Here is a 14159-nt window from a genome sequence, read left to right on the forward strand (position 1 = left end):
GCAGTGAGGAGTTGGTCTAAATAATCTCTTGAACTTCAGGTATTTAATTAATTTATTTGGGTTGGGGGAGATGGGAGAGGGAACAAGCAAGGGAGGGAGGGAGGGAGAGAGAGAGAGAGAGAGAGAGAGAGAAAATCCCAAGCAAGCAGGCTCCATGCTCTATTTGTGTGGTTTTTTTTTTTTTTTTGCATTTATTTATTTTTGAGAAACAGAGAGAGACAGTGTGAGCAGGGGAGGGAGGGGCAGAGAGAGAGGGAGACACAGAATCAGAAGCAGGCTGCAGGCTCTGAGCTGTCAGCACAGAGCTGGACCTGGGGCTCGAACCCATGAACCGTGAGGTCATGACCTGAGCCGAAGTCAGACGCTTAACCGACTGAGCCACTCAGGTGCCCCAACCATGCTCTGTGTTTAGACACCAGGTTAAATCTCAGGACCCTGAGATCATATCCTGAGCCAAAATCAAGAGTCGAATGCTTGACTGACTGAGATACCCAGGTGTCCCAAACTTAAGGCATTTTAAATATCTGAAAGCAAAGAAATAGGGTCATGGCACTTATGAGTTTGCAGTATTAGAAATAAATATTTATTCTGCAAATCAGTGATGTATCAAGAGTGAATATTAGGAAGAAAGAAATACCGGAGAGTTTATACATCTGCTACATTTGGCTTCACAGTAAGTTAATGATTTCAACAAACTAGAGATAAGTGACAGAACAGTTCAGAATGTATTTTTTTAGAGCTATTTGGTAATGCCTTCCTGCTAAAGCAAATACACTTTGTTAACTCATAAATATGAAATAGTGATAGATTTATGATATCTCAAATGCTAGGTAGTAATTAAAGTTGGAACTGAATCGCCAGCCCTTATCTCATCCTCTTCCCATTTTTATTCCCCTCCTTATTCAATTTGTGTTATTAGTTGATCATATTATTGTTATAATAGCATGATGCATGAATGAGACAGTTGAATCATAATTGGTGAAGGCAATGAGTTAGTGAGGAGGTTTATTCAATCAAGAATGAAAATGCTTCTTCACAAGTTTTTAATTTTTAGACTAATTTCCTACTAACCTACTTAGTGGAATTGTTGGATCAATTCAGTCAACCCTGTAAACCATGCTGATAAGCCTACTGGTTAAACACTGTATTTCAGTCCATATTGGAGAACAGCTTTGGATCCAATTAGATGACGGATCTTATCAGGTGAGGACTTTGTCCTGCTGTCTTGATATTTAGCTGAGTTTGGTGTCTGGTATGTGTTTTGTTGAATGGCTTAGACTCTTCAAAGAGAGAGGTCTCTAAGAGAAAAACCAGCAAAGTTTGAGCTTGGTTGGGAAAGGACATTGCATAAAATCAAAGGCGGGTAATATGGACATTACATATTCCTTATTTGCAAATAAAAATGATATATATTTGAGCTATAAATCTTATAATGTGAATTAATTTCAAATAGAGGCAAAATGTTAAGAACTGGAATATTTCACTAGTTTAAAAGTGTATATGTATAAAATTGGTATAGAAGTGTCTTATAATATTGAATGTAATTTAAATGTTTGTATTTGAGGGACGCCTGGGTGGCGCAGTCGGTTAAGCGTCCGACTTCAGCCAGGTCACGATCTCGAAGTCCGTGAGTTCGAGCCCCGCCTCAGGCTCTGGGCTGATGGCTCAGAGCCTGGAGCCTGTTTCCAATTCTGTGTCTCCCTCTCTCTCTGCCCCTCCCCCGTTCATGCTCTGTCTCTCTCTGTCCCAAAAATAAATAAACGTTGAAAAAAAAATTAAAAAAAAAAATAAATGTTTGTATTTGAGAAATAGGGCCTATTTGCTTATTTCATACTAGGTATTGCACCTACAGTTTGGGTAATTGGCCACTAGATGGCAGAACTGTGATGTGCAAGTAGGTCAGAAGACATAAAGGGGCATTCTGAAAATAAAATAAAAAATAAAATAAAGGGGAATTCTGTAGGCCTAGATAATTTAAAGAGCCAGCACATGGAATTCCTTGAAATACAGTTTAAATGCACAAGTTAAGCAAATACTGGTAGGATTTTTGTTAATGAGTATTATATGATCTAGGTCATCAAAGAGTTGATAGTTCAAGATAGGTGTGAGGTTTTTATGTTTTTTAAAGCACTGTAATAGAATGTGATAAATACCATTACAGATTTTTTTATGTCAGAGTATAATGGGAAAATGGGGACTGTTAGAATTAATTCTACTTGTAATGGTGATGTTGAGACAAGGAGTTCTTGGAAAAGTATAGAGAATGTAAAAGTCAGAGAGGAGCATGTCTTCTAAAAAACAAAACAAAAAAACATAATCTAAAACAAAAAGTATAAAAATAACTTATCTTTTATGGATAAAGTGGCAAAATAAAATTTAAAATAAGATGAAAAAACCCAAAAAACTAATTCCTATGTAATCTTTACTTCTGATCCAGTGATCACAACCAGGGACAATTTGCCTCCCATAGCACATTTAGCAGTGTTTGTAGATATTGTTGATTGTCACAACTGGGGAGGGGGTGCTACTGGAATCAAGTGTATAAAGGTCAGGGATGCTGCTGAGCAGCCTACTCTGCACAGGACAGGCTCCACAAGAAAAATACTACCTGGCCCAAAACATTAACAGTGCCAAGGTATTGTAAATATAGGTAAATAAATCCAGAGGTTTAAAATTGGACAGTAGAACACAGGTGAAATTCAGTATTTAGGAACAAGTTCAGTTTGGAACATGAAAACTAGAATTTTTATTTCTTTTTTTTTTTCTTTTTTTTTTTTAATTTTTTTTTTCAACATTTATTTATTTTTGGGACAGAGAGAGACAGAGCATGAACGGGGGAGGGGCAGAGAGAGAGGGAGACACAGAATCGGAAACAGGCTCCAGGCTCTGAGCCATCAGCCCAGAGCCCGACGCGGGGCTCGAACTCACAGACCGTGAGATTGTGACCTGACTGAAGTCGGACGCTCAACCGACTGCGCCACCCAGGCGCCCCTAGAATTTTTATTTCAAGAACAAGAGCAGATGAGATCTGGTGTTTGGCAGGGGAGAGGCTGGAAATAGCACCTTGGATTAAAGATATTTGGGCAAGACTTCTCAACCACAGTTGGAGCTAGGACAACACAGGCTTGATTTTGCCCTGGCAAATAAGGGCCAGGGGGTGGAGTGGCCAGAGTCAGCTCTGTGGAACATGCACAACAGGGTTCAGATCTAGGCTTTGGCATTTATTAGCTGGGTGACTCATCTAACTTCTAAGGTTCCATTCCTTTAAAAGGGGGAAACTTATTGAAAGGATTAGAAATGTATGTTAAGTACCTACGGCATAAAGGTGCCGCATAAATGGTATTTAACATTATTGAGATATCATACCAGTTCTCTCTCATTCCACAGTTGTCTTCGCCCCTTCTGGAAAATTACTCAGGATACAACTATATTTCATAACTTCGAAAATAGAAAAACATATGAATTGTGGGATGGGAAGAAGAAAAGTAAATGACAAAACACGAAACTTTTGCAAGACATCATTGGGAGAAGTACTGAAAGCTGAGTCAGAATCACCAAGCTCTCTGAACAGTATTGTTATCTGTTAGGAAAGAAATAGCTAATATTTCCATGAGGAGGAGAGGGGGTTCAGGGATGGGGGGTGGAGGGAGATGAGGCTGTGATTAGCCAAACACAGCCTGGCTAAATCCAACTGTGCTGTTCCTGCACCTACACATCTGAGTGGAATGAAGCCCACAACAGTGTTGACTACTGTCACTTGCTGTCACTACCACTGTTCCTAAAGTAGGTGACATTGCCCTGCAGCGATGCCGATACCATATATCCCCAATCCATACTCTTCCTTGTTGATTACTTCATACTTTCTGCACCTCTCCTCAAATCTCCAAGGCCTTCTCCACCGAAATCACTCTTAGCTGATGACCCTGGTTCCTATTTCACTGGCAAAATAGAAACCTTCATAGGAGAACTTTCATGAACTCTCACACCTCATCTACTTACCTCCTGCATCTGTGTGCATTCACTCTGCCTTCCTTTTCTGTTACTAAGCATGCACTTAAATTGTCTGTATTCTTAAATAAGGTCAGTTTCTCACTGTTGTACTATATTCCATCCCTTTTCACCACTAAAGGCATGATTCCAGCAATTCTGACCCATTCTTTTGGATCATAATTATTCCCTCTCTTTTGGGTTGTTACATCACCATACTAACTGCTGTTATATCTCCCATTAATTTTTTTTTTTTTTTTTTTTTTTTTTTTGTTTTGCTATGCCAACTTCATTTTGCTTATATATAAAAAAAACTTTGGAATTCTCTATATTGACTGCTGACTTTCTCTGCTTCCATTTACTCTTGAACTCAATCCATTAGGCTTTTATCACTGCTTCAAAAAAACTGTTTTTCACCAGGACAATTTGTGTTGCTAAATTTGATAATGAGCTCTCACACCTCATCTCCCCTGAACTATTAGCATTTGATATGGTCAGTTATATTTTCCTCCTTAAAACATTTTCTTGGTTTTCTAGCTACCACACCTTGCTGGCTTTCTTTCTGCTTTGCTTGTTGCTTCTCAGTCTCTTGTTTTCCTTCTACATGCTCTCTTTCCCAACTTCTATATCTTGGAATGCCCTGTAGTTAGTCTTGAGACCTCTCCCTTGTCTATCTATGTTCAGTCTCTTCATAATTTTATTCAGTGTTATAGCTTTAAATACCATATGCTGATGACTCCCATATTTATATCTCTGGCTTGAACCTCTATCCTGAATTCAGGCTTATTGCTCAGACTTCTTCCTCAGCGTCTTGAGTTGTAGGTTTAATATCCATCTCAAAGTTAATGTGTCTAACACTGAACTCTATATACAAACTCCCAAACATCCTCATCTCAGTTAATAGAAATGTAATTCTTCATTTGCTGAGGCCCAAACTTTGGAGTAATGCCTAACACCTTTCTCTTTTATTAAAAACATCTCACATCTGAAGTGTCAGCAGATTCCATTGTCTGACTCTGTTTTCACTTATACCTCAAATCTGTCCAATCGGTCCATTTCTCCCTGCACCCTCACCCTCCCTGCCCCCCATACTGTTACCGTTCTGGTACAAGTCCTTCTTCTCTCACCTGGTATTGCAGTACAGTGATCGGTTGCTTTTCCTGAGTATTCTTTGGTCCTCTTTTCCCAATCTGTTTTTAATACAGAAGCCGGAATCATACTCTTAAGATGTAGTCAGATCATATCACCCCTCTGCTAAAATTCTCCACTCACTTCCAAAAGATTCTGTGTGATCTAGTCCCCTATTAACTTACACCTTTACTATTATTCCCTTGCTCACCCAGCTGTAGCCACAATGGCCTCATCACTGTTTCTTGAATGCTTCAGTAACAGCCTTGCCTCAAGTTTTGTATACTTGCTGTTCTTTCTGCTTTTCTTTTAGATTCCCTTGTGGTTCCCTCTTTTCCTAAGGGACTTTACTCAAATGCTGTCTTCTCAATGAGGTCATCTTTGGTTACTTAATCTAAAATTTGACACCTGTTTGTAAACTTTTTCTCTATTCTCCTTTTCTGCTTTAGTTTTTCTCAACTCTTAACACTCTCTAGATACTATATATTTACATTCTATGAATTTATTCTGCTCATTTTCACTCTCCCCTCTCCAAGGGGACAGGGTTTCTTATCTATTTTGTTCATTACTATAATAGTGCCTAGAATAGGGTCTGCCACCTGGTAAGTACTCAATAAATATTTGTTCAGTGAATTTCAAATGACTGTTGAGTGAACATCATATGACTCTGATAACCCTATAACATCCACACTGGGGAGGAAGGTTAGAGTAGGCATGAAAAATTTTCACACAATAATATTCAACAATGTAATTTGGCAAAAAAAATATCAAAAACATTTCCTCTCAGAATCACTAAAATTACTCAGAATCCTTCAGAGCCATAACTGATGGCAATTCTTCCCAGCATGGTATTGTCCAATGGCATTGGGACAGCATCAGTCGTCTGAAGGCTTGACCGGGAGCTCAGCCAGACCTGTCAGTCAGATCTCAGTTCTTTTTTTTTTTTTTTTTTAATTTAATTTTTTATTTTTTTAAATTTATATCCAAATTAGTTAACATATAGTGAAACAGTGATTTCAGGAGTAGATTCCTCAGATCTCAGTTCTTTTCACATGGTCCTCTACATTGAGCTTTAAGTTACTGTGACCATATTCCAAGAGCAAGCATTCCAAGAAGTAAGAAGCAGAAGCTGTGGGGTCAGTTGAAGGCTAGACACAGAATAGGCACAGAATAAGTTCTGTTTCATCCTATTAGAGCCATCATAAGCCCAGCCCAGAGACTGTGGAAGGGGGACTGCACAAGATTCATTAACTATCTACCACATTTGGGTACTTTCACTAGACACCTCTGAAACACTGAATCTCATTCCTTGTGCCCACCTTTGATTTTAGCTGAAGCTAAAGTGTGTACTTCTGTGCAAGCTCAGGCTGCCTTTGCACTTCTCACTTCAAGTGAGAGGCAGATTTTTCAGCTTTCTGCCCCAAATCTTTCTGTTATACCAGGGAGCCTAAAAATATAGGTGAGTTAACTTCTAGGACAACCTTCTATCAACAGGAGATGGAAGCTCCAGCTTCTTGTCCCTTGGGAAGCATAATGTATGCATCAGGACACTCAGGTGAATTGAGCCCCTTTTGTCCACAGTGGGAATTTGGTTATGGACACTTATATTGGATTTTTCAGTTTTTTTGTTTAATGTTTATTTACTTTTGAGAGAGACAGAGTGGGATTGGGGGTGGGAGGCACAAAGAGAGGAGGAGACAGAGGATCCAAGCAGGCTCTGCGCTGTCCGCATAGAACCTGATGTGGGGCTTGAACTCAAACTGCAAGATCATGATGTGAGCCAAAGTTGGATGCTCAACCAACTGAGCCACCCAGATGCCTGGATTTTTCTATTTTTTGAACTCACTTTCCCTGGGTCCTTTGTCCTATGTCCTAGGATCACCACCCAAATAAACTACCTGACTCTTTTTTGGGAAAACACACTTGGGTATTTTAGGTAATAATGAGAAAAATCCTTGCATCTTTCATTTAAAGAACAAAATTAGGACTTCTGAAAATGGTTGAACTTGTGACTATAAATTCCAGTCTTTCCATTTCTGTAAAAGGGTTTATAGTCTGAGGGCTGGAGATGTGTTTCAGTGTGTAAAGCTAATTGAGGTGATAGGGAAGAGGTTTAGTCCTTTGTCAAATGGAGGACCAATTGGAGAGGATGACTCATTCTGTCTTGGCTCTTCCTGCAAAGAAGTTGGATGTCTCCAGATTTAGAAATAATGCATGTAAATGTGCATGCAACTTTCCTTTTTTTAATATAGATTAAGCCTTATTGGAAGGATAATTCTGTCTCCTTAGGAAAGGTGGCAATTGCAAAATTTTCCTGTTTTAGGAAAAGAAAATATTCAGTACAAAGCCTTTAAATGTGGTTTATAAGCTAAGATCTGGCACCTTCATTCAGTAAATAATTCAGTTGAAATGAAAGAAGCTTTTATGCAAACTTTGGAAGAGTCTTAATAAGTATATGTTGTATATGTATGTATTTACTAGTTGAATTTATATTTGAAGATGTGTATTTGAAGTAATGTACTTAAATTACACTTCTTTCACAATTTATTTCTCATCTTCAGAAAAATGATTTACAACTGGCTTTCAATGATACATAAATATGACCAGGTAGGAAGTATTAGAATTAAAACAGAAGAAAGAGTAACAAGGTGGGGCACAAAGCAGATACGCCTTCAAATATATGTGCTTCTGTGCCAGCCTTTGTCATGTCTGCTCCGCTTGAGATGAATATAGAAGAATACCTGTGGAAGGCTGACTTTCTCTCCAAAATATAACTTGGATCTGTTCTAGCATACAGTTGAACATAAAATGGAATCCAAAAGTGTAGCATGGCAACTATTAATTTAGCTTGAAAATACTTTAAAACAGCTATAATCAGATACTTGCTTCAGGTGAAAAACCACAAAAACAGAATTCTTAACCACCACCACAACCACCACCACCACTGCCCCCCACCAGCACCTATAGAATACCTGACTTTGAGGAGAGCTATTTCCTCCCACATCCTCCAAGATGTTCTGTTTGTTCAATGTTCACCAAAATAACTGAGATCACTCCTTGTATTGGCTTGTTGTTTATAAATTAGTTAAAAGTTCTGGGACACCCTCCAAAAGCAACTATTTTCACATTTAAAAAGTTAGTCTGTAACTCTTTTCTGACAATAATGAGTTTGCAGAACCTGTTGTTTGTGCAGGCTACTCACGATTTGAGATAATATAACTGCATCATTAGCTTATAAAACATTGTTCATCTTTGTGTTCTCTACGGGACTGTGTCCAACTCATCTGAAAGCAGCATCTGATCATTAAGAATCAAGTTATAAAGAGCGGTGGGGGGTAATAACTTTGCTTTACCCTTGTGGAAAATTTCGGCTCTTGTATCAGATATCTATTTTTGATAAATTTAATGATTATTGTAGGCTGCTCTTCTAGTTGAATAACTTTAATTCATTTTATTGTTACATGATTTAATTATTAAATATTAATTATTAATATTATTAATTATTTATTATTAATTATCTGGGCGACCCAGGATGACATTCACAAACCAATAGGACTTTCCAAAATCTCAGTTTATCTAGGTTGACCCCACAATTGCCCTTTGATGCCAACCCAAGAATGTTGATATTGGTTCTTTTTTTGTTTTTTCCTTTTGTCTTCTCAGCGCTGCTGCTAACTCCCCAAAACAATCATTCCAACTTTAGAACTTTGCTTTTTCTCCAGGCTATGCTATTGTATTAACAGTCTTTAGCTAAATCACTTAACCTTCCCATGTCTCAGATTCCTCAGCTGAAAACACTTACCTCATGGGTTGTGATTAAATGAGTTAATACATACAAACTGTAGGGGATGAAAATATTATTTTTTTCTTCTAACCCCCGTAGGTTCTCTGGCTGGGGCCCTGTAAATTGGCTGACAAAAAGACAGATCAAGTTGAGAACATTCGCATGTACATTTGCATGTACATTGCATATCTGAGAGCACTGGGCAATGAGGTACTCAAAGGAGTGGTTAGAATTTGGGGTCTATATACCTAACTTAGAAGGGGAGGGGATGGCAAAGGGCACTTAGGGAAGAGCAAATGGCTTTTTGGAAGGGTAAATGGATCCTTGGAGGGCTATATGGAAGATATGATGGTTTGTGACAGTGTGTGTCTGGGTGTGGTGCTGACTTCTTGTCTCCCAGAAGCTATTAGAGTGGATCCCGGGAGAGGATTTGTGGCACTTGAGTTCTTTTGGGAGGCCCTGCTTTTAGGCAGATAAGGGATTTTCAAGAACTCAAATGCTTTCCTCTCAAAATAATCCTGTCAAAGTGGCATATTTGGGGATGGCATATTCTGATCCCCTTCAATATGTAAGACCATGTAATGCTCTTAGAACATTCCTGACAAATAGCACTCTCTGAATGCATGTTGCTGTTACTGTGGTGCTCGCTGACTCGATTCTGTTGGAGCATTCGTAATTGAAGGTTTGAGCTGAGCTGTACTCGAACCAGAGGCTGTGCCCACCCAGTTAAAGGTGAGGGGGATCTAATCCCTCATTTCTGCCTTCTTCAAGATTCTGACCCAGTTAAGAACAGACATAAGACAGTAGTGCTGAAGGTCAGTTGGTTAAGCATCTGACTTCAGGTCATGACCTTGCAGTTTGTGAGTTCGAGTCCTGTGTCAGGCTCTGTGCCAAAAGCAGGGAGCCTAGAGCCTGCTTCAGATTCCGTTTCCGCCTCTCTCTCTGCCCCTCCCCTGTTTGTGCTCTCTCAAAAATAAATAAACATTAAAAAAAAAGAAGAAGACCATAGTGCTGGGTGGCGTAGGGACAGTGTGGATAGAAGCAGACCTCCAAGCCTCTGGGACTGTCTGTAGCAGGGGTTGGGGCATTCGAGACAGCATGGCCTGCCACAAGCCAAGAACGGTGCAAGGTCTGGGCACCTGAGAGTGTAGATGTTTGCTTCACATTTTAAAAATTAAAGCCTGTTGCCACCATAGAAGCTGGGCTTTTTCTAACCTGCCAACAACTATAGTTCTCTCCTTTGGCTAGGGAAAAATTGGGTGTGAACTGATTTGACTTCCGTGTTACCCTGATACTACTTCCCTATTTACTGTGTGTGAGCTAAATCACACTGCTGAAATATATGTGGCAGAACTGTCCTATGAAGTTGTGACTCATGTTTGCTTTTTCATTTTAAGGTTCCATCTGAATGTCAGTTACTCTGGCTGGTGCAGGGCAAGTGGAAGCAGGCCTTTGGGACCTCGAGTGGGATCCTGCAGGCCTGCCAACCACGGGCAGGTGTGGGCACACACAGATGATCAGCTCCACTAGGGATTCATGGAATTAGTTAAAACACATACATACAGAGCAAAAAAACCATGTGTTGAGAATTTTCACTCTGCTGGGTTTTTTGTTATTGTTGTTCATACATCTTTGATATCCTCTGTGGCATCCTCTGGCTGTGCTGAGCTGCCGGCCTGGAGCTGATGCACCATACAAAACCATGTAAAGTTCCCAGCATATAGCAAACATTCAATGAATATCACCTGCTCAGTAGAGAAACGCAGCCTACCAGGTACTGGTTTCTCCCAGGTCTATCAAGTCATTCAGTCATGCCTCTTTGCAGAAGAAGTTGCTAGTAATTGAGATTTGCTAAGAATGGAAGATTTTTTTCCCTTGGCATTTCTGAGAAGGCAGAAATGTTTGTCTAAGCCTCCAACACTTTGCTTAGAGAAAGGAAATGTTGATGGAAGTTCCTACATTTTGAGCCAAGGCAGAAACACACAGTGCAGATAATGAAGTTTCTATTTATAGCATGGCTTCATGTAGATTTCTCCATTGGAAGAACACAGGCAGTTGGACTACAGATCCCACATGTGTCCAAATATATTTTGTGTGACTTAGCCGGTCCCAAGGCCTCCCGGTTCGTCAAACACAAGCAGATGGTCCTGGCAGGGGTGACACCATAGCCTGTTTGCTGAACGCTTCCTCTGGAACCTTATTTTGGGGGAGGGAATGTGCACACTCAGTAGGGTGTCCGTGATCGTGTGTCTGGTTTGTCTAGACTGTCCGGTGTTCTGTTGTACTAGCATCCCAAGTGATGTAGCATTTGTCACTCTCAAAACTGTTCCAGTTTAGGTGATAAATTATATGCTTACTTCAACATGAAGACACATCAAGCTTGCCAAGAAACAAGTTCTAAAATCACATAAAAAGATTTCTTTCCTAATGCTTTAGACAATTTTGCAATGGAAGCCATAAAACTGATACAGATCAAGATGATGGATCTATCTGTAGCTTCATAAGAAATGAATAGAGAATTAGTGGCTTAGTTGGTTAAGTGTCCAACTCTTGGTTTCTGCTCAGGTCATGATCTCACGGTTCATGAGTTCAAGCCCCGCATCTGACCCCTCCCTGGCAGCAGGGAGCCTACTTGGGATCCTCTCTATCTCCTTCTGTCCCTTCCCTGCCTAGCTCTCTGAAAATAAATAAATAAACTTAAAAAAAAAAAAGTAATGGTTAGACAATTAAAAGACCCAAAGGGCCAAATATAGAAAAATTAATGAACAATCCAGAATTCTAACAGGCAATTAACATTAAAAGCCCCCAACATTTTGTAGACCTTACTATTGGGGTCCCAACCAGCCAAAATGCAGGAGAGGATTCTTGGAGGATGCAGACTGTGCTCCAGGACTCCCACCACTCATTGGTCGTGCTGTGGAGCTCATGGCTCATGGGTTGCTAGAGAGCCATTTCCTGTAGAGCAGTACACTCTACCTCCAGCCAGCTGAGCCCATCTGAGTCAAGAATGGTGGATGAGTCTGCGGAATTTCTGACTGACCATTAATCCCCACTGGATTAGGGGTTGGTGGTAAAATGGCTGGAGTCAGGCAGTGGGTTAGATCTATCTGGAGACAGCTAAGTCCCCTCCCATTTTCTGAAACTTTGCAGTGTGTTAAAGATGGCAGGATATGAGAGTCAGGAAGAAGACAGATTATTTAGTATTGGGGAAGAATCCTTTCAATGGGAAAATCTTTCAGTGCAAGACATAAAGCAGTCAGGCAATTTGGGGCAAAGAGGGCAATTGTCATTATCAGAGTTATCAGTGGCTTAGATCCAAATTTGATAAAATACCCTTTGAGGGACTCTAGTTTTCATAGGATAGCATCCTGTACCCTCTATGAACAAAGAAAAAAGCCTGGAAAAGCCCAGCCCAGCCATAACGCTTTACTTTAAGAATTTGGAGGACTGAAGTGGTTGGGGACAAGGTAATAATCATAGATGGGAGACAAAGATCATGATCAGAAAGTCTGAAAAAAGATACAAAGTATGTAAATATATAATGAATATTAATATTATATATTGTTAGACGCACAGAAAATAAAATTATACAAACATGTATGGGATTGTGTACATGCACTACAGGAAAACCATTATCCTGGGGGAAAGGGGAGAGGACAGAGATGAGCTATGGCAGGACTTTGCCCTTATTCTCCCCAAATTATATTGGAAGTGAATATTTTGAAAGCAGTGACAAGACTCTGACTTCCAGGTCCCAGGACCCCGGTGGGGCCTCTGAGAGCTCCATTACTCTTGGCTTCTCAGAAGGATCTTGGGTGTAAGGTTGGCTCACCTTGCTCTTCCCTCCTGGAATTGCCAAGATGTGCCTAAAACCCAATTATTGTATATTTTAGAAACCATGGATTCTGACTTATATATTTTCTCTTAAGGAGAATGGTGTGGTATGTATGTGTATGTGTATATATATATATATATATATATATATATATATATATATATATTTAGTGTAATATTTTAATAAGTCACCTTGTTGGTCAATTAATGACCCATATACAGGGGAGGGAGGATGATAATGGCCTTGGGAAAAGTTTATATTGAGCAGGGAGTAGAATGTGTTAGGGAAAATCCAATAAAGCATGTGGGCGCATAGTGAAAGTGGGTTAGGTTGCATGGGAAGGGTTTTTTACTAGTTATAATAAGGACTCTATCCCTATTCACACTTTTCCAGACCGGCGGTTCTCAGAATGTGGTCCCCAACTCACAACCTCAGCATCACCCAGGCCCCACCCCAGACCCAATGAATCAAAACCTTAGGGGCTGGTGCCATCAATCTGTGTTTTATAAGCCCTCTAGGTGATTCTAAGACACACTGAGGTTTGGTAGCCACTTCTCTAGACTCAATTCTTGTTTCCTGTAATGAAGACGGGTCATTAAAAATCATTACCACCATTCAATTCAACCAAAAAGAAGAAATGGGAGAACAAAGAGGGTCATCCAAACCCAAGTGAAAGACCGGCTTAAACTAGTCCTTGAAGTGTACAATTATAGAATGCTGACCGTTGACAAAATTAAGCATAATGATTTAAATTTATAGAGAAACCTAAAATTAAGAAAAAGAACTAAGATAATGCTAAAATTAAAATGCAATAAAATAAACTGAAGGTAAAAAATAGAATAAGGGGGAAATAAGTAAAACTTCCTATAAAAATAACATCTGCCCTATATATCCTTCATATCATATCAGACACTATTCTAAGAAAGGTTACTCTTCTAACTCATTTAATTCTCTCAATAATGTCATGAGACAGGACCATTACTATTTCCATTTTATAGCAAGGAAAGGAAGGCACAGAAAGAGTAGGTACTTTGCCCAGAGTCACACAGCTTGGTAGGTAAAGTGAAGAGCAGAAATCCAGCTAGGAGAGCAATGAAGAACATACCTATTAAGAGAGCCTAGATTAGAAATAAAAATAAAGCCTATGAGTTTAAAATGAAAGGTCAAGAAGTAGGAGAAGGTGGGAAACAGAGAAGAAGCAAAGACAAACAAGGTCTTTGATGGAGTGTGGAGGTGAGTGCTTTCCCAGCATCAGGGCATCAAGGCAGAGGGCTCTTCTGTGAAGAAGCGGGTGGAGAGCCTGGCCCACCTTCATCGCTTCCCTTTCATTTTACCCCCTCTCAGGACCTCTCCCCTCTCCACCGAAGCTAGAAGCAGATCTTCTCAGACCAACAGATATCCCTACAGTACAAATACCATATCTGT

The 14159-nt window shown here is 39.8% G+C and overlaps 2 long non-coding RNA genes across 10 annotated transcripts in view; one reads left to right on the plus strand and one right to left on the minus strand.

Annotated features, from left to right (window-relative positions):
* The window catches only part of LOC112866997 (uncharacterized), a 106524-nt gene that overhangs the window by 19852 nt on the left and 72513 nt on the right, over positions 1 to 14159 (plus strand). The window lies entirely within an intron of this gene.
* On the minus strand, positions 3039 to 8150 carry LOC147583094 (uncharacterized). Its single transcript, XR_015245319.1, has 3 exons — positions 8088 to 8150; positions 5086 to 5177; positions 3039 to 3438 (listed from the first exon to the last, which is right to left on the minus strand). It is a non-coding gene; the product is annotated as an uncharacterized LOC147583094 (long non-coding RNA).

Source organism: Puma concolor, chromosome A2, assembly GCF_028749965.1.
Source record: "Puma concolor isolate L17-30 chromosome A2, mPumCon1.1.hap2, whole genome shotgun sequence".
NCBI classification, from domain to species: domain Eukaryota; kingdom Metazoa; phylum Chordata; class Mammalia; order Carnivora; family Felidae; genus Puma; species Puma concolor.